The sequence below is a fragment of the Chelon labrosus genome, assembly GCF_963514085.1.
Source record: "Chelon labrosus genome assembly, chromosome: 19".
Lineage (NCBI taxonomy): Eukaryota > Metazoa > Chordata > Actinopteri > Mugiliformes > Mugilidae > Chelon > Chelon labrosus.
The window spans coordinates 12555329-12581057 of NC_140352.1; the positions used below are offsets into that span (position 1 = coordinate 12555329).

The 25729-nt window shown below is 44.0% G+C and overlaps 1 protein-coding gene across 1 annotated transcript in view; it reads right to left on the bottom strand.

The window, feature by feature from the left end:
* Positions 1 to 25729, bottom strand: part of thrab (thyroid hormone receptor alpha b) — a 140128-nt gene that overhangs the window by 105268 nt on the left and 9131 nt on the right. The window contains exon 2 of the mRNA XM_084567361.1: positions 13140 to 13229. The gene's annotated coding sequence lies outside the window, so the exon portion shown is untranslated. The remainder of the gene's footprint in view (positions 1 to 13139; positions 13230 to 25729) is intronic.

Consider the following 25729-nt stretch of genomic DNA (forward strand, 5'->3'; position numbering starts at 1 on the left):
GGTCCTGTGGCAGCCTGTAGTTGATTTAGGATTTTTGAACGCGGGCCAAAATTCCTGTAGGAACACAGCGAGTGGGGAGAAGCGCCATAAAAAGTGGCCCAGAAAATGGAAAAGAAAGAGTGTGGTGAATATGAAATGTGTGTGCAATTGTGTGTGAGGCCAGACATACACGTGTTGCTATGGTAAAGTAAGATTCTGGCAATGAGAGAGTGGGAGAAAGCCAAATGGGAACACTGGGGGGGGGGCGTGGTGGTGTGCGCCAGGAGCCAAACCGACACTCAGCGCTTTAACGTGTGCACATATGCGTGTGTGGATAGAGGCTTAAAGGAGGACTCTGACAGAGGTGTAGCACAAAGGAAACTAGAAAAGATCAAAGTTAAGGATGAGTGTGAGGAAAGAGCACCCCGAGAGGTTTCTTAAAAATCCAGATTTTCTTTGAGGCACAGCTGAACCGAAGGCCTAAAGTCTCACAGCGCTTTTTCACTCCAACACTCTAAACCATGAGACAGGCGGCGGCTCTGCCAGCGAGCGTCCCGCCGTTCTCCTCTCTCATCCATAATGTATTCATTTCACCTTTATCTCACACTAAGGAAACACTTTCCTGTCTTCATCCATCCATGTAAGCCCGATTTTAACCTGTTAGATCAGAGGGAAAACTATTTGTTTGACCTACAAAACGCCCCTTTCCTTTGAATGGGACACCCAGCACAAAACTCAGGCTCTCATTTCTCATTTCTCTCACTCACACACCAGAACTTTGCAAAAACAATCACCAGGCAAACTGAAGCCTATGTTTTAGAGACTATTTCTACTGTAAAAATGTCATGAATAGCTCTTTGATTCCCTGTATGCAACTAAATGTTTTTAGTGATTTTGCTTGAGTTTCTAGCCCTAATGAGGCTACACAACCATCAGAGATGTAGAATACAGTATAGGTGCGTTTAGGTCGTCATTCGTACCATACTCGATCCAGCTGTACGAGCTCACCTTTCTGTAACAGATAACCCAGTCTTATTCATCTCATTGTTTTTCCATCCATATTATTGCACCTTATCATATACACTATATTACCAAAAGTATTCGCTCACCTGCCTTTACTCATTCTATGAACTGAAGTGCCATCCCATTCCTAACTCATAGAATTCAATATGATGTCGGTCCACCTTTTGCAGCTATTACAGCTTCAACTCTTCTGGGAAGACTGTCCACAAGGTTGAGGAGAGTGTTTATAGGAATTTTTGACCATTCTTCCAAAAGCGCATTGGTGAGGTCACACACTGATGTTGGTCGAGAAGGCCTGGCTCTCAGTCTCCGCTCTAATTCATCCCAAAGGTGTTCTATCGGGTTCAGGTCAGGACTCTGTGCAGGCCAGTCAAGTTCATCCACACCAGACTCTGTCATCCACGTCTTTATGGACCTTGCTTTGTGCACTGGTGCACAGTCATGTTGGAAGAGGAAGGGGCCCGCTCCAAACTGTTCCCACAAGGTTGGGAGCATGGAATTGTCCAAAATGTTTTGGTATCCTGAAGCATTCAATGTTCCTTTCACTGGAACTAAGGGGCCAAGCCCAGCTCCTGAAAAACAACCCCATACCATAATTCCTCCTCCACCAAATTTCACAGTTGGCACAATGCAATCTGAAATGTACCGTTCTCCTGGCAACCTCCAAACCCAGACTCGTCCATCAGATTGCCAGATGGTAAAGCGTGATTCATCACTCCAGAGAACGCGTCTCCACTGCTCTAGAGGCCAGTGGCGGCGTGCTTTACACCATTGCATCCGACGCCTTGCATTGCACTTGGTGATGTGTGGCTTGGCTGCAGCTGCTCGGCCATGGAAACCCATTCCATGAAGCTCTCTGCGTACTGTACTTGGGCTAATCTGAAGGTCACATGAAGTTTGTAGCTCTGTAGCAATTGACTGTGCAGAAAGTCGGCGACCTCTTTGCACTATGCGCTTCAGCATCCGCTGACCCCTCTCCGTCACTTTACGTGGCCTACCACTTCGTGGCTGAGTTGCTGTTTTTCCCAAACGCTTCCATTTTGTTATAATAGAGCTGACAGTTGACTGTGGAATATTTAGGAGCGAGGAAATTTCACGACTGGATTTGTTGCACAAGTGGCATCCTATGACAGTTCCACGCTGGAATTCACTGAGCTCCTGAGAGCGGCCCATTCTTTCACAAATGTCTTGTTTCACAGTCTGCATGCCTGAGTGCTTGAATTTATACACCTGGGGCCAGGCCAAGTGATTAGAACACCTGATTCTGATCATTTGAATGGGTGAGCGAATACTTTTGGTAATATAGTGTATCTTTCCTATGTATACAGCGCACATTTACTTATATTTCTTCTAGATTTGTCCATGCATTGTGATTTTCCATGGGTCTATTTCAGATCAGTTCCTAACCCAAAATCTAATCTCATCATAAATATATTTTACAAAATCTAGAACTAATCAGTTTTACACTAATTGTCTTTAACATGTATCTCTCCCTTCTAGCCACTATATTTAGAAAACAGTTCTCAGTCTGTTTCACATGAGTGTATGTTACTTCCCTAAATAATAAATACATTGAATGTTGAAACCAAACCCAATCCTTGACTGTAGACACATGAATTGAGGGTACACCTGAGAACACTGGCCCTTTTAGGCTACTGTAATATACCTTGTGTTGGTTTTAGCTCAGCCGGGTCTTCCAGGGATACTTTAGCTCCTGGCTGAGCGTTCAAACAGGAACCGGCTTGGTGAGTCTCTTTCACGCTGCGCCCCCTTTTTTTTCTTCTTCTTCCTCTTTATCAGCACCTTCTATTTATAGCACCTTTACTGCAGCAGCACAGCTTAGTACAGTATGTTCCATAAAACACAGGCCACTCCTGACCACATCCCCAGGCATGTCGTCTCCCACTGCCGTACGCAGGAGCGTATGGAGAGTGCTGGAATTGTTCGGGCGGGAGGACGCACACACAAAGATGCAGGGACGCTGCAGACAGCGATGAACACACTGGGGCACGTTCAAAGACGCCACACGAGAACACAGTGATGGATACAAACAGACAAGGGCACACATACAGAGTCAAATATAGCAAATGATATAAACATGAAGGCACAAACTGGGACGCCTACTCCAAGTGGGGGACAATGAATGCACCCTAGGGCTTGAATACATCATTTCAAAGAGTATTCCAATGATTCTGCGCAGCAGTGGAGTTTTACTTGGGCAAGCTACGAGGCTCGGGGCAATTCTACTCAAAATCTTTACAGTCACGACCTGCAGTACCTTGAATGGCCACTTGAGGCTGGCTCCAAACGTGAGTCAATCCCCATTGACCTCCCTGTTAAGATATCCAATTTTACAGCAGAAATAAACATGCTCACAACAAAAACTGTTTTGGTCTCTGTGGCTAACTCCCTTGTCTTGATTATATCAAGGCTTAAAGTTGTGCATAATTAAGGAGCAAGAACATTACAAAGCAGTCCAGTCACTGCTAAAGTGATGCTCAAGCGTACATTGGAATTATGTCATCACCAAGTAAAAATGAAACTGATGAAACAAACAAATGAGAGGTTGATGCGTCAACACATCAATGGGGTGCTGACGTTGTTTGATCTCTCGCCGCACTGTCAGTTCATGCGGCGTCAAGGTCTGGGCTTCACTTTGCGGTTTCACATTGCTAGCTTCTGACAAAAACGACTTAAAGCCAGCTGCTTTTTTACTGCTAGCCTGAACGCACCATGTGAGTGGTCACTAGCTGTCACTTTAGGCATCACCCCCTCCCCCGCGCCTCAGATCCACTCATGCTCCACCTCTTTGACCGTTAGGGTTGGCCACGAGTTAGGCAGCGTCTGGCGCTAGCAAGATGGTGACGGCCAGGGACACCACGCTGGGCTTCAAAACTGCCTATGGGTTTGTCAACTTAATATACAGTCCCGAGAACCCAGCCTTAGAACGAATGGATAACCCACACTACCACCTGCACTGGTTTGTGCTTAGGCATATTATTTAAGATATTACAGATACTGCAAGTTGTGTTTATATTCAGCATCCTCACAGCTGTTAAACAAAAAAAATAAATAAATAAATACGGGTGCTGTCAAAGAGCAGAGTTGTTCTAATTACTCCGTGCTCATGCAGCAGCTGTAGGACTTCTCTCTAGATCACACCACAATAAGTCCTTCCTCTCTAAATACAGAGTCTAAATACAACAGGAATACAGGAACAGACACATGCAAATCCCATTCATAGCTATAGCATAGAGGCAAAGATCTATCCAGGAAACACTGTGAACACGACAAGTAACTGAGCTAGCCTCAGCAGCCTTGCTTATACTGCATAGGGAGGTCAGAGGTCAGGGCTGTGACTGCACGTTTTCTGAGTACAACATCCTGTGACTCCTCTTTTACGGCAAGAAAATACAAAGCAAAACATTTCCTTTGTTAAAACAGGTACGCACGTGTGTACGTGCCTGAGTCAATAATGCAAAGCAACTGTGAAATATTCAAATACAGGGGAGAAAAGAGGGAAACTGTGTCTTGCAGGCGTATCTGAAAAACGGCCAAATCCTGTAGCACCTGCACACACAAATACACACAGACACAGACTGAGGAGGTGTGTCTAACCACTCTGGCACAATTTCAGCTAAACTAACCTTGACAGACTTGGATGCGGTTCCATAAGGGAGATACTTTGCCAAAAGGCACGTGGGCAATTTATGTAATAGAGATAACACCTCAGCTGGCAGCGCAGAAAGAGAAAACACAAAGCAAAGGAAGAACACCAAGAGAATAAGCAACATTAATGGCAAAAAAAATGCTAGGATCATTAAAATGAGAAAAGACTGAAAATTAGGCTCCAGCAGTCTAATATGTATGATAATCAGAGTTCTGGCTTATTACTGGCTTCTGAATCGCTCTGATATTATTAACGATAACACTCAGGCTGCCAAAGATTAAACCCCACGCTCAGTCAACCCGCCGTCAAGTCAAATAAAAAGAGGTGTGAATTTTATCCAACTTTATTACGTGATCTATAAAATTCTACGAGAGCTGTCTGCCCAGTGGTGGAGCAGAAACGTCCCAATATGGCTTTAAGTATTCGTGGCACGTTGAAACCAGCCCACCCGCTCACAGAACTGTGTCTTTAATGAGAAGGTGCAGAACACAGTTCACTGATCTGGAACTCGTCCAAAAGCAGCACAAAAGGTAGGCTGATGCATTCCTACGCCTATCCCCTCCGTACCTGCTGGAATGTGGGAAAACAGTCAAATTTGCTGTACATGTATGTGCATGCATTCACCTATATGCATAGAAGTGGAGAGTGCATTTATATCTGCCAAACGGTTTCATAAATTCATGAAGCGATATGACATGTTTTCGTCCGTTGTTTGCCTTGGTTGGTTTATGGGTCAACCAAACTGTACCAAGTGTGAGAAGAGCTCAGCGGGCGTACAAGCAACTAGCAGAGATGTGGTGACAAGAAACCAGTTAATATTAATGAAATTCAGCATGGTATACAGACAATAGGAGAAAAAAACTTTAGTGGCGTGAAGTGGGTGGCTTGAACTAATCTCAAATCTGAGGTGACGCAATTGATGCTACAGAGCAGTGCAAGCGACTGATACAGTCCAATTCAATTAAAGTGTGTTCATATAGCATCAATAACCATTTCAAATTAGACACTTTACAGAAGCTGAAACCCAGAGAGCAAGACAATGATGGCAAGATAAACCCCCTTTTAACAGGAAGAAACCTTGAGAAGAACCCAGATCATATGGTCAAACCCATATGGTTAAATTCCCTATGCCAACAACGGGATTGGAGCGTAGGATGAACCAAGATACGGCACGAAGAGCTAGGGACATCCGCACACTAGCAATATTTATACATTCTGTACAACAATTTACAAGAAGATTAACTAGAAAAGAGACCGGAACGTCCACTAGCAACCACCTGTCAGCTACCAAGAAATACGTGGCAAGTGATGCTTTATATGTGGACATGGCTTTATAGTTTAGACCATCTGGAGAGCTAAAATGACATTTGCTGTGCAAACAGAGATGTTCAATACACATTTTCCACATTTATTATAGTCCTCCAAAGTCCGCTTCACTTGTGTGGCAAAGGAGTAGTAGCCGGCAGGGAAGACTGGAATATTTGTGGCTGGACAACAAAGACGCTGGAATGCCCTTCTCTAAACTGGTTAATGCTGCCCACCAGTCTCAGGCCATTCTTGGCTTCTTCCTCCTCCAGTCTTTCTCAAAAGCTTCTATTATTTGTATTTTTCTGTCTGTGACTTTGGCCCTCTAGGAACCGGGGTCTGGACTCAATTATGGAAATGTTCTCCATATCCAGCGTTTTGTTTACAGCAGTTTGCTCACAATAACATACATACATAACAACACGATGACTACAGAAAGGCTGGTTTTTGTTACGAGTGCCCACGACCGCACAGAGAACCTCGGGTATAGGGTGGTTCTCGAAATTAACACCAGGTTTTTACACGCAAGCCACTCAGTCGAGGTTATCGCTCACCAGAGAGCACACTAGCAGATCTTACCCACCACAGACGCATACACATGACTGTATAGAGTAATAAATGCACAGTATATACCCATATGAGTCAGCGTTCTTGCGTGTGCACCTCCCCCTCAAACAAGGTTCACTTTACAGTGCGACACATCCATGGCGATATGTTACTTATTATACTTATAAACCAGCGGCAGGTCAACTCCTTTGTCCTTAACTGGAGGTGAAAGACAATGTGACGTCTTGGTCTGCTCCATATATGGCGTCTTTATCTATAATCCCATATAGCTGAACCCTGATAGGGTAAGATGGAGTGCAAACAGAGGCAGGGTGACATTAAGCGAGGAAATAGGTCTGCCTGCTGTGGTTGAGTACTTTGAACCTGTTTTCTGGCAGCACAGTTGCAGGCTGGACGGTATACTACATACAGTATATAATGTGGCGGGGGCCAACTGTTTTGAGCAGGAGCTTCATATCACTCCTTGCTGCACCTGTTGAGTGCCTCAACCGACACTGCCTTTGGCAACATTAGGATGGGGGGAGGGGGGCGCAGAGGGTGGAGAAGGGGGTGGGGGTGGGTAGCAAAACTCAGGTGAAGAACTGTGTGTAGATTGCGATTTTGCACAGGAGTGTCTCCACAGACACCCAGATCCGAATTCTTTAAATGCAAGGGGCTTTCATATAATTTCATCATAGTCTCACCTTTTTGTTGCATCATTTGGCAATAGATAAGGACTTAGCAGACATTTACTGAAATAAAATAATCTTGGAGACTGCCTCTTTAATGTTTGAAAAAAATAACAACGTCCATTTGCTGCAGGATTTGAATAAATCAAACATCAACAAATATGGAATTTGTGCAGACGTTTGCATGCAACTGTGATTAGTGCACTGCACTGCTGTCCTATGTCCTAGTTCTGGGTCCATGTGTGTTATTTATAAGTGCAGCAGCAGAATCAGTCACTGCACATCAGACAGCAGGGCCTTACTTCAGTTAGCCACGCATGATCCATCATGTAGAAGTTATTTTTCTGCCCGAGACGATAGGCAGAGCTAATGCTCAACTGACTGATGACAAGCAACGCTGTCTGGATCTCCGAAAGGCAAGGAGCAGGCTTCAACTACCGCCTGTTACCACGGGCGCCACCAAGGAGAACAAAACAGAGATCTTCAGGATTGCTACCTCAATGCCTCATTACTTTCTATTTCATAAACCTGCCACTGAGCTGGAAATTAAACAGATCTGACAGCTACATTAACGGTTACTTTTTAAAGGTAGTACAAAAACAATTGGGCGAGGGGAGCACTTAAGTGCAGTTTCTTGTCTCGCGTGTTAGCAGTTTGCTTTGCTAAGAAACTAATCCAAGTATGCCCAAACGTCTCCCTTCTTGAACATGAACTACACGATTACTCTAATACACAACACATAAAAAAGGAATTTAAGTCATGTATTTGCTCCAGTTGGTTTACACTGACAGACTATGTAAACATCCTGCTTTCCTGGATAAAGCAGCAGCACAGACAGGACATTAGAGAGCATTAGTTTTTTTCATTCATTTTCTGGTATGTACAGATCAGGAAATCTGGATGGCTTCCTAATGTTCCCGCATCTGCATGCATTAAAATGTCACAAGTGAAAAGCACTGTACTCCCATCAGATTAGCCGTCGCTGCCGTGTCAGGGAAACAAGCAAAACTTGTGAACTTTGAAATATGTGTCCGGTCTGGTTTCGCTAAAAGAGGAAATTCATTGTCGGTCTGAAACTGGATAGCACTCGATACAATCATATCTCTTTCACACCATGAAATACAATTGGCTCTCTGACAGGAGCGGCCGCGGAGACAAGCAAGTGAAAGGTCCTGATGACGGCCTCTGATATGCTGCACGGACGCGGCAACAGCATCTAAAGCGGCGATCACGGACCACCGAGCAAAACTGCAGATCTGAGTGCATGTCGTTGTCCTAAACTGTATCAGTCTAAATAAATTTCTTATAAGAAATATGTGTCAATGTTCGTTCTTAGTCTCAAATCTGGATACTGAATCAAAATCAGTCAGCTGTTCTCTTTCTGACCACAGGTGGCAGCATGGAGCAACGTTCTTAGGTTCTACGAATGTTCCTTGAAGCAAAAACGATTAACCTGCCACTTCCAACTTTTCAAATGTTAGGACTGACTGTTAGATTCAGACAGGTTATCTAAATATGTGGCTTGGTACTGGGGCAAAGCAAAACAATGGTACTGAAAAGTGCAGGGGAGAAGAAAGAAAGCTGCATTCAATAGGTGGAAAAATCCATTTCATATTTTCGTCAGGCCTCGCATTTTGGTGAAGGACATTAAATGTAAACAGAACTTCACATGAAAACTCAATAAGGCGCCTTGAAATGCTGAAACCGGTCCTGGAAACAAGCTGCGGATGAATCCAATCTGAAATAGCCTAAGACAAACACAACCCGCATTGGCCTGAGGTTACACAGGATTTGTTACAGAGCCCTGCAAGGAACACGAAGGGAGAAAAACATGTACTTTTGCAAGAGCGCGCTATGGTTTTTTTTTATTGAAAAATTACAGCGCAGGGTAAGGTAATGTATACTTAGATATGATAAACTGAAGCCATATGGCATTTGTGTCAGCGGAGGTATTGATGGGAGATGGCTTGATGCCTGTGTAACAAACAGCGACCCATAGCCAACCATAGTGTTACATAAGAGCGGTGCAGCGAAACCGAGCCTCCTGCCAAATGCTGATTTAATACATAAAATCTACCTCTTCCATGCCCGTGTGCAATCAACAGTGGCTGTGAAAAAAAAAGTACATCTGTTTTAATTTTTATTTTCTCTTCGTACCCACAGCTTTGTATTTTTAAAGTGCTCCCTTGCACCTTGTACCTTCACTATAGATTCTTTGCTCAAAAACTACTGTCTCAGTCAGTCCAAAAAATGCATATTGCAACAAGAAGAACAAACAATATATAAAGATTTGCAAATATTATTTAAATAATCCAGCTAAAAGGCACATCCAGCCTCCATAATGGCTTCAGATTGACCTTTTCTTCTGCTCTGAAGTCTAACCAATCATGACGCGCAGCGATGCTACCTAACACCACAAACACTTTCTAAGCTCTGCAGAGTGCGGTTTGCATTTTTCTTTTTTTTTTTTCCCCATTTAACCTCCCCTTCTGACCCCAAACGGGGGCCCTACTTTAATGCAGGCCATCAGATAAAAACGAATGAGCATCAAGAGAGGTGCAAAAGAGGAACATTTTGAGCTTTGCTAAAAAGGAGGCACAAACCACTTCCTTTCAGTGAATGAGAGAGAGCTGTCCAAGAAACCGCACGGTTTCGTAAAACACCACGCACTCTGCCTTTGTGACGCTGCAACCTGACATTACTGCTGCACGTCGTTTCTCCTGCACTACGATCAAACCATTCAGTGGAAAGAAGAGAGCACAACAAAAAAAGCGTCGTGCCTCTGCTGCTGCACTGCAACCCAGCCGTGTTACTTGCTACACAGACAAAGAAAGACCAACTCAACCTGGTGTTAGCCACCGCCATTGTTTAGTTATTCTTGCCTCAGTTCATGCAAATGTCACTTAGCAGCGTGCTTGGTAATTGTCTTTCTAAATTAATCTTCTTTGCAGTGAAACTAAATTGCCTCTGCTTTATTTTGTCTAGACATCCAAAAGCCTCAGAGCAGGTTATTAAGTTAGTTTATTGATTACGAAGGAAAGAATAGCTCATTGAAATGTCACAAAGAGAAGAGACAGCTTGAACGCACATCTGTCTTTGCGCGACGGTTTCAGTTTAAATGCCACTGTTTCTTTTCTCCGCGGCACCGGCTGTCATAAAGCGCGCTGCTTCCAGTTACTGAGGGCTTGAATGGCCGCCGGAGAAAATGCAGAGTGCGGTTTTGGTGAGGGAGCTGTCCAAAAGCGTGTGCTGGGATTACCGGGCCAGGTGGTGAGTCAAAGCGGCGAAAGAATCAAAGCAATTCCGCCGCTGGCTTCCAGCCCGCTCACATTTTTGCCCGTCCCGTTTTACGGCTCCCTGGTTGAAGATAAATATCAGAGCAGCTCAGAGATCATCTTTGTGGGAATTTGAGTGCGTGTTTGTATTTGTCTGAGACTGTGTGCGCGTGGACGTCTGCACATATTTGCCCATTCGATCCCTCGCGCGCGTGTTTGTGGCCGTGAATGCGTGCCCAGGTGTCTGCGAGTGCCAGGGCGGGAAAGTGACTCCCTTGATGGGCATATGACAGATGGGCGGGGAGTGGCTCAGCTCGGGTTCTCTGCCACCTGAGAAGCGAGAGGGTAGGGATGTCCGTGCTCTGTGCTCACCTCTCGCTCCACTGACAGACGTTTCTTTGTTTTGGTTCAGCTGTTCAGCACAAGAGGAGACGTGCCGACTACAACTAAGAATTCCATTTTCGATCTGCTTTATTTAACATCACAGCTGTAATCCTGCTGTTTACAGCACAAATATCCACCATCAGCCACAACATTAAAACCACTGACAGGAGAAGTAAACAACATTGCCCATTTTGTGACAATACAACATTCTGCTGGGAAAATTTTGGACCTGGCATTCATTGGTGTGGATGTCACTTAGACACCTAGACCAGACCAGGCCCCCCCACCCTGTAGCAATGACACTCTTTGATGGCAGCAGGATGCAGCCTGACACAGGCACACACACAAAAACGCTTTAGGAACAACTCAAAAAACATGAAGAACAGCACAAGGTGTTGGCCTGGCCTCCAAATTCACTAGATCCCAAAGATCCCGATCAAGTATCTGTGGGATGATCCACAGAGGCCCCTCCCCTCAACCCATAGGACCGAAAGGCCACCTCAGGGCATCCTCAGAAGGCCCATGTCCATTCTCTGATGAGCCCCAACTGTTTTGGAGGCACAAGGGAGACCTACACAATATTAGGAAGTTGGTCATAATGTTACGCCTGATCGGTGTATCTTTGTGTGCTCTGGTTAAGTGCAGACGCTCCTCCCAGATCACACTAATGCACCCTGCAAACCATCAGTCGTTGCTTGCTCAACCAACTTCCTCTCAGGAGGGAGGTTTAAAATAGAAAAAAAAAAAAGAATTTGCATCTTTGACTAAGACCTGTGCACATTTTAATGAGGCTGCTGCCAACTGATCACTGTAATCAAACAAAGTTCACTTGTTAACATATGAAGCCCGATGTGTGAAGTGTTTTTTTTTTTTTTTCAACAAGACCGACAGATCTGTGGGAAAAAAAACAAAAAAACAACCACCCTAATCACAGAATGTTCAGAGCTCCATCTGTCAGAAGCTCTCAGGCTATCTTTGATTTATATCACATCAATAATTTAAGCAAACGGTTCTGATCTGGGACTTCTAACATTTGCAGAAAGTAGCACATGAAACATAAGTTTGCAAAAAGTCAGCAGGCTGCAGCTCTTGTTTTGGGTCTCGCTACGGATTTCCTCAATCGATTCGATTCTTTTTTACAAGTTCCCAGGTCAATGTTAATTGATCTCAGCTACGAAAGTCAGTCTGACTTAATAAACTGCTATCAACCCTCAACCTTTAGAGTAGCTGCTATATTCTATTGCATAACTTAATGCGCAGTGGTGAAGTGTTGCGCTGAAAACACACGTCACCTGTCCGCATCCTGAGAAGGTGTGACTCTTCTGCGAGGTTAACATGTGGTGAGCTGTGATGACGAAGGGAAAAGTCCAACGCTGCGATAGATAATGCTCTTGAGGAACAGCGCTGACTGCTGCAGCTCAAGGTCTGTGAACTGCGTGACGCTGTGCTGGCACACTGCCAGCCAACAAAAATAAATAAATAATAAAAAAGGGTCCCAGAAAACCAGCACCAACACGGGGGTTTAATCCAGCGAGTCCATTCACTGCCGTGTCAACACCGTTTGACTCTCAGTCCTCTGCATACAGTGCAGGGATGTGTTTATCACCGGTGGCGGCAGGGAGAGTCCACAATGACACTATTTACCAGGATATTTAAAGTGTGGTTTAGTTCATTAAACATATTCAAAAACATGCATTAAAAGCGTGCGGGATTATACCCAGGAATCACTAAGTAGGCGCGAAATGCAAAGCTTCACGACGTGCTATTTGCTTTGGAAATGAAGAATGCAACACACAAGCCTGCTGTCTATACAACATATAGTATGTCACTCTTGTGCTGCTGTAACTTGTCTGGGCAAAAACGGGCAAACTTCAGCTGCCTGCTATTTTATGTTCCACTTTTCCATATTGCCTTTTGATTGCTTTCCTGTTTACTGGGAGAGTCACGGCCGTCAACAAGCGTGGGAAGCAGACAAACCTGTCACTGAGTTGCACAGCTCAGATGTACCGTAGCCTACGACGCCCCCCCACCCCTCCAAAAAAAGCAAAATGTGATATCTGCACCTGTGGAAATGAGACACTGTGTTCCAGCACGGAAAAATAATACCAACCTCGCCTCTCTGCCAGGCTTTTCACTTTGTGACACTGTGGAGGTATCACAGTAACAACACACGCACAGATCCCATTGATCAGGGTGCACAGTTAATTAAGTTCAGAAACAGGAAGCAGCCTCCCGTGTGGCGCACAAGGCCGCGCAAATGCATCTTACCTCTGCGTTTTAGATGTCCTCACTCCAGTGTTGGCTGTTTACATTTGATCCCAGCTTGCATTGCCGGCACAGGAGGTGTCAGGGGGGAGTCTGCAATCAGAAGAGATGATCTTTGATTCCCTCTTGTCTCAGCCAACAAAGGAAAACCATCCAGCAGGCCCAACACTCCAGAGAGAGAAAAGGCTTACAGAGTGATCCTGTGATACAGGAGTTGGCCAAATCCCGCAGATAGCCATGGCGCTTGCACAAGGAAATCCACATGGCCACTGATGCATGCATGTACTGCTAAGTCAGGGATGACATGGGAGGAGTCTCGGAGTTCAAGAGTGGAAAATCCCTGAAGGAGATTTCCTTGTCTATGAAAACCGATGTTGGATTTTCATGTGACCAGCTTACCAGGCTTAGTAGTCTAATCCTTCAGCTAAATGAAGTGTCTAACTTAAGGCTTAGGTTAGCCAGAGGAATCAAAAGGAGTTTATAACGTGAACCTTGCTAGACTTTCAAAAGATGAGGAGCACGCAGAATCACCTATGTGCAGGTATTTCCTTAATCGCCCCCTTGGCCGCTTTCCTATTTCTATGCCGATTCCTACTATTAACACCTGTGGCATTAGTGTCACAAGGGAAAAGGTGTCAGGCCATAAAACCAGACAGCTCAAGGTGTTGAATGAAAAATGCCTCGACAAATAAAGCTGAGCAGTGGCCTTGCAGTCGCGCAAACCTTTTTAAATGCTGTGAATATCAAGCTGATTGCTGCAGAGAAAGAGCAAGCATGCCCAGCATACCTGCACAGAAATGTTTTCCTGTTTGTACAGGCTATGGATATGATAGCTTTGGCCCCGGCGCACTAGCAGTCAAGTCAATAAAATTTCACATTCAGTCGTTTTACACTGAACAGGATCAAATCGGCCTCTTTTCCGTTGGAACAAATGGCAGAGGCTAATTAGATAATGTTTCACATCTGCGTCCGTTCTGGACTACACACAAACACACGTTCACTTTCAAATATTTATCTAAACACACAAAAAGACATTAAAAACATCTCTGAATGAATTAATATCACTTAGTATTTTTAAACACACATAAGAGCTCAATATTATATACATATTTTTTGTCAATTTGGTTCTTATTAGACAGGTGCAGAGGAAGATTTTGCAGGGTTGCATTAAAGGTCGCAGCTACATTAGTAGCTTAGTCGAGGTTGATCAGATTTGATCCAGAGCATCAGCTGAGAGAAGCCACGCTGCGAAATTAAACTGATCCAACTAACTGAGGTGAGAGGTCTAACGCGAAGACCAATGGCGCCTCGAGAGAGGAGCGTTTAGCAGGAGATGAGAAAAGCTTTTGTTGGCAGCTAATGCTACTCCCCCCTTGCCTTGAACTCCTCCTGGCTACTGAAGTAATGTGCAGCTTGTCATACAGGGAAACTATTCAAATTGCCAAGGTACAACGATCAGCCATAACATTAAAACCACTGACAGGTAAATACCATTGACCATCTTGTGACAATCCAATGTTCTGTTGGGAAACTTTTGGACCTGGCATCCGTGTGGACGTTACTTAGACATGTACCACCCACCTAGACCAGACCAGACACCCCGACCCCATAGTAATAACACTCCTTGATGGCAGCAGCCATCCCCAGCAGGATGCAGCCTGACATAAACGGTTTAGGAACAACTCAAAAAGCATGAAAAACAGCACAAGGTGTTGACCTGGCCTCCAAATTCACTAGATCCCAAACTAATCAAGTATCTGTGGGATGCACAGGAACAAGCCTGATCCACAGAGGCCCCTCCCCTCAACCCATAGGACCCAACGTCCCCCACTAACAACATTCTGTTGCCAGACACCACAGGACACCCTCAGAAGGACCATGTCCATTCTCTGATGAGTCACAATTGGTTTGGAGGCACAAGGGAGACCTACACAATATTAGGACATAATGGTCACAATGTTATGCCTGATCGATGTTTATAATGTATTTGATGGATGTCTTGCCACTCAAACTGTCTGCTAAGCTCCGTCCACATTTCAAGAAACCGTTTTCTTCGTCTACCGTCGCCACAATTTGCTCAATTTCATCAACAATACACGGTCCCGGGTCGCCACGTCTTTGCTCGTCTCTTCTTGTGTGCGCACCCCTTCAGTTTCACACGCTATCATTTCACAGTAATCTCTTCCTTTGATACATTTTCCCAGGTTGTGTCGTTGTCAGATAACATTCAGCCCAGTATCACCTCACCACTGACACCTTCCCTCCGGAGCTCACAGGTGGCACACGACTACATTGCTATCTCGCGCTGAGAAGATAATGAATTCATTCTCCTCAGATGCGGACGAATGAAATTATCAAAGGAACAGAATCGGTGCCCTTTGGGAATTAGATTTTGTCTTACAACTGTCGCTATCTCACAAATTGAAGTCTGCAGATAGGAGCTGTGCAGGTCATGTATTTTGGGTTTTTTTTACACCGACGTTCTGTCTCCAATTAAATGTCTTTAAGAAAGTATCCTCAACACAAAAAAAAACAGCTCCCTGCTAAATACAATTCTACACAGGCGAAAATCATTTTAACCAAAGGGGGAACAACATTGCCAACTAATGTCCTTTTTCATTTCCTGTAGGTATGCCATTTTACGGTCAAATAATGCAAGTAAAAACCTGAAATACTGCAAATATTACATACCTCAGCTATGATAATTTCCAAAGAATATGCAACCTCAAATATCTATGGGAGCACAGCCCATTAAGAGCTTTTCATTTTTAACAGAATAGACTCGAGGGGTCAACACTCCTTCAGTGGTTTTCCATTTTGAAATGCACTTTACTGGAGACGCTAGTTGCACATTGGAAACATCATAACCACAAGACACATTTCCACAGCTGACCTCTTCTATAAATCAGGTCTGAGTTTGAGCACTATATGTTCCTGTAAGCCACACCACTTATTTGCTTAGCCACTACTGGCAACTTTGTGGCCATGCATCTGATTCTTGGACTAATCCATATGCTAAGCCAGCTCTTAGCCACTCAGGGAGGGATAAATATGCATCAGCACAGGTGGGACAGATAAGAGGGCCAGCCGCATGGAGGAAGGGTTAAACCTATCAGCACTCAGTTTGCTACTGGGAAACAGGGTGTAATGATTCCATCCTGCTAAGAAGCAAAGTGTACAGCAGGGTCTGTGTGGAGCCGTAAATTCAGCACTTGAGTCAGGAATTGGACCATCAGTAGCTGATGTACCGGAAGATGGCACTGAGTGTCTCCGATTTATAGCTTGAATCAAATCGTTGCAAGTTTTACTCCGGCAAACGTATGTCAAATGATATCCTGCTCTACTCAGCTCCTTTCCTTTGATGGTTCAACCTATACCTGCATGCACCACGACTGCTGTGGCAACACTGATAGGAGTGTTTAAACAAAGCAGTAAAATAATACCACAGGTAAACATCATTAATTCTATCATTAGTTTGAGCAAATAAGAGATAAGCAGCAAATGGAGATGATTTATGACAGAATATGAGCTCTTTTGATTCATGTCCCCACCTCTGAGTGATGATGATGATCACTGACAAGAAATACTGAAAATCAAAACTGATAATCTTAAGAGAAGCAGAAAATCTAAGTACTAAATTATTCTGTCAAGAGCATGAGTACGCATGTGCTAAGGTCTGGTGACATGCTTTTAAAGCACAATAAGGTCAATGGTTTTTGATATTCAGCACATGGTCACGTCAGATTCATGTATCTTTTAAAAGCAGTAAACAACATTAGCTCCTCTTTGAAGTCTGTTTACATCCAGCATCTTGAACCCTAATCCAAACCTATTTCAGCCAAAGATTACTATATTAGCAGTATTCACTATAAACACAATGATTTTTTGTTTGTAAGACTGGCCCCAAAATGGCAGATGTTCTCTTTGAATGGAGCTCCTCTCTAACATTTTGGGAAATGCCTTTCTTTCATGTGTAATATCCATGCCATTAGCGTAAAGTTTGGACATAGTTCATCATAGTTGGCCTCGTTCGGCACAGCAAGGTGAAGTAAGTGAGGCCAGACCCTGTACAAACTGACAGAAAATTCATTGCATATAAGAGACTCCAGGGACATAATTCACCATAATCAGTGGTTCTAAATTATGTCTTTCTGTGTTGGTGGACTTGGTCCATTTAAGGGAGAGGTTTTTGTTGTTGTAAGCTGGTGGGGCTGTGGTTTGTGCGCTCATGAGAGAAATAAAAGTCAAAAGGCTTTGAGAGAAGTTGTCCTGATGCACTCTGCTGCTATTTCTACAGAGGCGCACTCCAGCTTTTAGATGGTTCTTCACAGACACGACAGCTTAAGCAGAGATTTACACTTCTGCGTCAGATCTACACTGTAAGTTCATACCTTAAATAACTGTGACTGGCCCATAATGCTTTTCATTGTCCATATCTTTTAGCGGCTGGACACAGAACGGGTACAGAACTTCTCCCTCCTTCTGCCTTTATCGGTTCAGAGGTCTTACGCCCCATCTACTGCAACGTCTTCTTCCTTTTCTGCTTTGCACCAACTTCAGTGCATTTATTAATTTATATTCCAATATGATCACCTCAGTTCCAGTTGGCATTATTTTAAGTAGACAAAACAATTCAACACAGTCGCACAGAAACCACGCCAACAACTAGCATAACTACAGAGCAATGCCAACTTACAGTGATCAGTCATAACATTAAAACCACTGACGGGAGACGTAAATAACACTGACCATACAACGCTCTGCTGGAAAACTTTTGGGCCTGGCATTCGTGTGGATGTTACTTAGACACGTACCACCCACCTAGAACAGACCAGGCACCCCAACCCCATAACAATGGCACTCAGGATGCAGCCTCACACAGGCACACACACACACAAACAGTTTAGGAACAACTCAAAAAACATGAAGAACAGCACAAGGTGTTGACCTGGCTTCCAAATTCACTAGATCCCAAGCTGATCAAGTGTCTGTGGGATGCACTGGAACATGCCTGATCCACAGAGGCCCCTCCCCCCAACCCACAGGACCCGAGGGCCCCCACTAACGACATTGTGTTGCCAGACACCACAGGACAGAAGACTCATGTCCATTCTCTGATGAGTCACAACTGTTCTGAATGCACAAGGGAGACCTACACAATATAAGGAAGGTGGTCATAATGCTATGCTTGATCGGTGTAGGTTAAATGGTATTAGCATGCAGAGTATGTCTGCTTTGTTGGACAAATTTTACATTTCAAAAACATTTATCAGTGAAGCTATTTCTTCAAAAGAGAACACATGCAGAGGGAAAAACGTTAAACAGAGATGTATGGACAGGATTTTTTGGGGAGGCTTTGGAAGTGTAACCATTTCTGTCTATATACAGATTAAACCAATGGATAGACAAAGGCTTATGCTAAGCTAGGCTTATCATATTGTGGTTATTTTCAAATCTTTCATCTCACCATCAAGAAGAAATGGAATTAGCATATTTCAAACCAACCTAGCGCTTTCATATGCATGCTGTACATAGCTTGGCAGAAGTCTCTACCATCTGTCAGCAGGAACATTGCTCGCATGTTTTTGCCACTCACAAATACCTCACAACCTTTACTGTGGAAATTAAAAAGGGCGCAGGACAGCCTGTCAAACCGGCGACAATTCTAATGTCACAGAATGCCGCGAAACTAGATGGTGAGACATTTTAGAAATCCAGCATTCAGAGGAAGAGAAAATGTTGCTGCGGTCACACCATTCTTCAAGATGTCAATCAAAAAATGGACGATATCTAACGTCCAGTCCAAAGCGTTATTTACACATGGCAATCATCTTAATCTCCCCTTGTGTTTTCGTGCAACATGTTTCATGAGTCTTGCCCCGTCCTCTCTTTCTGCGAGTTTGTGCGAAGACAAATATTTAGTCAGCAGACCGGGGCGCTTCATCTTCGCAATGAAAGAAATCTCTCTTGTAAGATGACAGCGTGTCCCAAAACGAGACTGCAGCCACTGTTAATCTTTTTAAACAAAGACAGAGCGGCTTGTCAAGAGATTCGCATTACAGACGACATCAGATTTATCAACATTAGGGAGAAAAATACACTTTTCATTTATTTTGTGTACCTCTGCCAACTACGTTTTTATTTTAGGATGTTTTCCATACTTTCAAATTAGAATAAAAATAACTTTCTTGGGTAACCAAAGATAAGTTTATTAGCTGGTTAATAAACTGAGAAAACGACTATTTGCATTATTTTAGAAATTATTTTGGTCATTTTTATGTCCCAAAAGTAAAAAAAAAAAAAAATCATGTTTTAGCTTCTCAAATGTAAGAATTCTCTGATATTTCTCCACTTTGTCTTTGATAACTTTTTATTTTAGAAAAGAAGGCAACCTTGGTTGTGGGAAACTATAATGGACTTTTTTTCAAGTTTTCTTAACAAATGAAATGAGAAAAGAATAGAGAACAGCCTCCTCAGAGTAAAGGTGTGAACAAATTGTGCTGATCCCCCCCCCCCCCCCTCACTAAATAACGTCCTCGCACTAAGGGATTTAGATGCTAAATGAATTCTAAGGAGATCTGGCTGCGGTCTGCTGTTGTCATGCCTACAACTAGGACTTTCTAATGGAGGCTGGCTAAGTGATGCCAGAGAAAAGCCTCAAAAAGGAAATGCTGCAGGCTCACTTGCCAAACCGCCCGCTCAATCACATCCATATGTTTGCATATTATGCAAATCACCCAGAGAGACCGAAGTGTGAATCGGAGTATATGTGCGTCCATCTGTGTGTGTGCGAGGCCCTTTTCAAATCAGCTTAGGATCTAGCATGACACATTACTGTCACTCATGTCAGATGCGCCGCAACCTATGAGGCCTTTCATTCCAGGCGTTCAGCTGATGCTCCTCTTCGGTCAATGAATAAACCTGATTTGCTTCATTTTGACCTTGTTACAGATGAGCACAGCATGTATTCCATTAATGGCCATTCCAGCTCTAATCCAATTCATTGTTCCTCCATGGCTCTGTGTTTAGAACAAGCAATTTCCACATGGGATTAATCCGGTGCGCTTTACTTTTCGAGCAGTCTGTTGGTTTGCATAGTTTAAAAGCTTAGCTGTTGTGTGTAGAGGCGCACACTCGCGCAGACACATAGCGCTGTAACCGAGCCAATGCGGAGATTGATCAGCTGGGCCGCGTCCAAATTAAAGCCCGTCCTCCGCAGACATGCCAAGCATAATAACTCTCTCCTCTCTCTTTGCACTTCTCCTCGGCCAGAGAAAGTGTGGAGTAAAGGAGGAAAAAAAAAAAACACACGCATGCATGGGGGGAAGGAAGCAAGAAAAAGGAGGAGAAAGACATGCATTTGGATAATGTTTTGACACCCATGGCAGAAAAAGGAACGCCTGGCTATCAGATGTCTGACCCATTTTCTGCTCTCCTCCTTTCTCTGCAATTTCCTTCCTTCCTCTAATCTATAGTAAAGAAGCTCTCTGACTCAGATCCAGTGAAGCTTCAGTGAGATATGTATGCATGCATATAAAAAAATGCACCTACTCAACAAAACACATACAGATAATAAATGCACAGACTTATGCTAAGCTTCAGCTATTCAGCTACAGGCAGTTCTATAGTCACTGTGTAGGTTTTTACGGGTATGAGCGCGTTTCTGTGTGTGTGTGTTCCCTGTGAAAGCCAGGCACATGCGTTCGTTACAGTATGTGTTCATCAGTATGCACAATCAGCGGCCCGTGTTCCAACAGAGACGGTTCAATAATCAATTATTCACTTGCTGGAAATACACTTGTTCTCATTCCTAATAATGAAGCCAGTTAGCACAACCGTTAGATGCAAAGACAATATGTATATATACAGAAATGGAGTCACATTAGAGCCCAATGATGAATATACATGCCCTTTTTATACGATAATGAGGAGAAATTTCCCCTGCTAGCGTTGATGTACATGTTTGCTGCATGGCGTCCTCTGCCATACGTCTTCAGTGTGACAATCACTGCAAGTTACATTTAAAAGAGGAAGAAATCTATTTCCGAGATTTGAATGCAGAGCGTTTGCTACGTTTACATCGACAATATTTCTTCGCACTGATTGAAATCGTTCTGATCAGAGATTACGGCCGACCTGTTTAACATGGGCACTGAATAAAATAATCTGATAAACTTTGCATGCCCTATAATATTAGTCACTTTCTCTGACAGGCCTTCTGCTCGTCTGCTCAAAATATAACAAAAAGAAGAAGATTTTTACCCAACTTGAATGACAACACTGAATTAATTAAATAGAAGAAGATGGCCTAGACGGAGCCACGTTTTCACGTTGCTACCCACATGGATTCTGGCTTTGTTCACCTTTTCTTTGTTACTGTCTCTCCTTGAAACTCGTGTCGTGTCACCTGATGATTACCCCACGTTGGTCAAACATCTAGAGAAAGAATGGATTTATTCAAACTGGAGATAAAAACGATCAGATCAAGTGCGTACGAGGTTATCAGGAGCTACTTTTTCTTTTGAACAGATAATCAAAGTTTTACACCACCCCCCTCAATCCGAAAATTCCTCCCGATCAGGCCTGTCTGATCCGACTGAGGTCGTTTATTCTGAATACTGATGTCCACGAACTACGTTTCACCCCCCTTCAAAGCTTCGAGGCGGAAGTCACAGCGATAGCCAGAGTAGAGCGAGGCTGATATCAATGAGATTAACTTACAATCAGTAACAATAGCTGGGCCGCATGCGGCACCATTTCCTGCAAAGGCAATCTGAATCCTGTGGAGGAATAGTGGACTACTGACAATGTAAACCATCTGGGAGGTAATTAATTAATGCATTTACACTCACTGGCTGTTGCCGAAAAAGAATCTGGACTTAATGACAACAATGAGCCAAAACTACTTGGCTGCAACGCACTAGAGGTAATTAATAAAATATTTTTGTTGGAATTTAGGTGAACCGTCTCTTCAGTAATATATTGAAATGCAAATTAAAGGAAACCAATGACAGCCTGGAAACTTCTGAACCATCTTAAAAGGCTATGCTATGCTTTATATGCCAAATAATAGGCAGGAATGTCAAGAATACACATCGTTAAGATAATTAGGCACTGTACAGCAGCTACTGCACAGCCCGGTCTCACAAGAAGAGAGCAATAAGCTTAAGTGACAATCTGTGGAAAAACAAGAGGAAGAACTGCGGCAGGCAGACGGTGCTGAAGACCAGGGGTCGCCCTCAGCCAGCTAATCCCCCCCAGGGTCAGATAAGGGTCTGCCAACACACACACACATACACACACACACACACACACACACACACAGAAGTAACATAGAGAGCTAATGGATGATGGTAAACAAGGTATTTTCAAGTAACATCCACAAAAGTAGGAGCGCACAGAGAACAAATTATCTCTTAGCCCGAGACATGACCTGCACAGCATCTTTCCCTTTATGCTAATTCCTTCCTGTAATGTCATCTGTTTATAGCGTTCACTCTCTCGCACATAAACATGAATAGAAGGTCAGGGGAGTAAGGACTGCCTGTCTTGGCACAGAGTGGGTCTACAGATGTGAAAGTAGGGAGCGCTCGCTCTGGGGACCAGCTGGAGCTCATCCAAACTGGACAAGGGTTAGGGACACGAGCGGGAGAACATAAGCAGCATTTGGAGCGTCTCCTCGGTGGGCCCGCCAGCCCGTCAGTCACTCCGGGCCTCCGTCCAGCCAGGGCTTCTATGAATGTGCTGGAGCCCAATCTGATTATTTTAACAGTTGCGAGCTGCTGCATAAAACATTTGACTTTAGGTTTTGAAAGAATGCATTCGTACTTCCTGCACTTTTTTGGTTTCTGTCTGATGAAGGCGTCTCCAAGACGAAGCCGTGTTTCTTGGGATGATACTGTGTTCTGTTAAGCGTGTAAAGGTGGAACACACCAAACCGACATCAAAGAACTACTGCGATGAAGGACTGGACCAAAAAGTGGCACTTGAACACACCACAAACAAAGGCTGCAGCTAACAGCTAACAAGCATGGACGATCTACGACTGCATGAAAATAAATAACTTTACACCAGCGGATGGTATTTGTAGGTATTTGTCAGTCAAATCCACAAGAAACAGGAAAATATCAGACTAGCTGGGAAGCTACAGTATAAGAGCCTTCGGTGTGTTGACTTTTACATTTTGCTAACTTTCGTCACTTTCTCTCGTCATGGTTCAACTGATCAGAGTGATCTCTCCCACCAAAGCATTTTGCCAGCGATTCAACATGCTAAATCAAGTGGTAGTCCACTGAAAAGGGTCCAGTTAGTACCAACGGTGCGGGACACAGCGCAAATACTACTAATGACCCTACGCTGGCCAACCCCCAACCATCATGGACCTAATAAAACAGTTTTCTGTAATGCTTTCATAAAGTGATACCGAATAAAATTATAGTTTTATAACACCATAATACACAAATTTTCCATGTCAAATTATAATATATACTGATCAGCCACAAGCATCTCCAGCAGGATGCAGCCCGACACAGGCACACACACAAAAACGCTTTAGGAACAACTCAAAAATCAAGAAGAACAGCACAAGGTGTTGACCTGGCCTCCAAATTCACTAGATGCCAAACTGATCAACTGATCCCTCCCCTCAACCCATAGGACCCAAAGGCCCCCACTAACAACATCCTGTTGCCAGACACCACATGACACCCTCAGAAGGCCCATTCTCTGATGAGTCCCAACTGTTTTGGAGGCACAAGGGAGACCTACACAATTTTAGGACATAATGGTCATAATGTTATGTCTGATCGATATAAGCGACTTTAATTGAAAAACTTGACAGACAGTGATGCAGGAAGTTCCAGTCGTGCAGCAGTGTTGGCAGCTTCTTGCTTGGCTCAGTGTCATCTTGAAATAATCAAACCCGTCGTCGGGCACGGCATTAAACACTCACTGGAGACAGTTTGGACAGAGCTGTACAAACAGGGAGTCGGGGGACTGAAAAATGAAGTGCAAGTACCTGTGTAAGGGATAACATCTTAACTAAGAATAGCTGCCGGTTCTTACATGCTGTTGTGAACTCGCAAATTCGTGTGAATGTTTGCATGCAGCATGCACAAAAGCCCGTGTCCAATGTCGCCAAACCAGAACTGCTGCAAGGCGATGGTGCACGCTCATCACAGAGTGGTCACCTCACGCTTTAACTATTGAGTTTCCTGCTATCCGGGCCAGCTATGCTGAGGGAAACCTGAGCCTGGCCCCCCACACCAAACTCACAGAGATAGTGCAGAAATACAGAGCATGCACATATGCCAATATAGAGTGTAAGCACATACTGTACACAAGCTTTTGCGCGGCTTTCCCCGCCACAGACAAGCCTCGAAAAGTGTTACTTTGAATACCAGTGAGTCACTGAATGAACTTGTACTACAGTAGTATCTGCTGTGCGCCAGCATTTGACGATTGGCTGCAGTTGAGACAACTCAGATGAGGAATGTGCACGCCTGCCAGATCAGCAAGTCTCAGTTCTTGTACAAATACATGCACACACACACACACAGATACAGGAACCACCTCAGGCCATTTGGCGTTAACTTTTGGCATTCTGGACCTCCCAGTGCGTCGTTCTCCATCCCTCCACTTGGCTAGCAACACAAACAGGTAGAGCTGAAACACTTTCCACAGCTCTCTAGCGACTGCTGTTCTCTATACTTCACACTACTAAACTGTCCTTGGACTCCAAATAAAGTGAAGCACTGTGAGGCAAAATCACAGTGGATCAATATTGCATTCAAACTGGGCAGTATTATCTAAAGTATAAATAGAATGAGAGGCTTGATGACTCTTTTCAAGGCCCAAATCGCTCCCAAAACACTACTACAGGTTTTTGAAGAGTATTCATAAACAATGAAGATGAAAATTTGCATTTAGATATGTTTGACAGACTGCAAGTCTGGTTACGCCAGCTTTTGTTCGTTATTTTCACATCTCAAGCTGCACAAATTTCCCTCCACACAATCTGGTACACACCTTTCACTTCAATCATACCCAGAGGGCAGAACAACATCGGGATCCCAATGAATAAAGTGAATGTGACTCACGGAAAAGCTGTTCATTGGGAAACCAGTGATACCTCTGATTCCACGCTGTCACATATTTAGGGCCACAACTCTTTAAAGGATTTGATTATTAGACTTGATCAAGCTGCCATTTACTTTCTCGACTGGTTTGCCTGTAAAGTGTTATCTTTGGAAATTCTGTTTACAATGCCGCACAATGAAGAAGAGCATCAAAGCCGGCATGTGGGTTTCAGCTGGGCTTCGCTGCACAGCGCGAGTTCGTTATGACAGTTTTAAAAGGTTAAATCCATGCGGACGGCGAGCGAAGCCTGCAGAGTTGCTTTGGATTTAAAAAAAGGTCACTTTGCATATTCTGAGTAAACCAAGGGCAGAGCGACACAACTAGTACCGTCTGTTTTATCCACTGACTGCATATAAGCATGGACAAACCCTGATGTCACCCATAGGATTCCTAAAGAGAGGTTTTGAAGCTCAGTTGGGTGGCTACAGGAGTCGCCATCTTGGCAGCGCCTGACT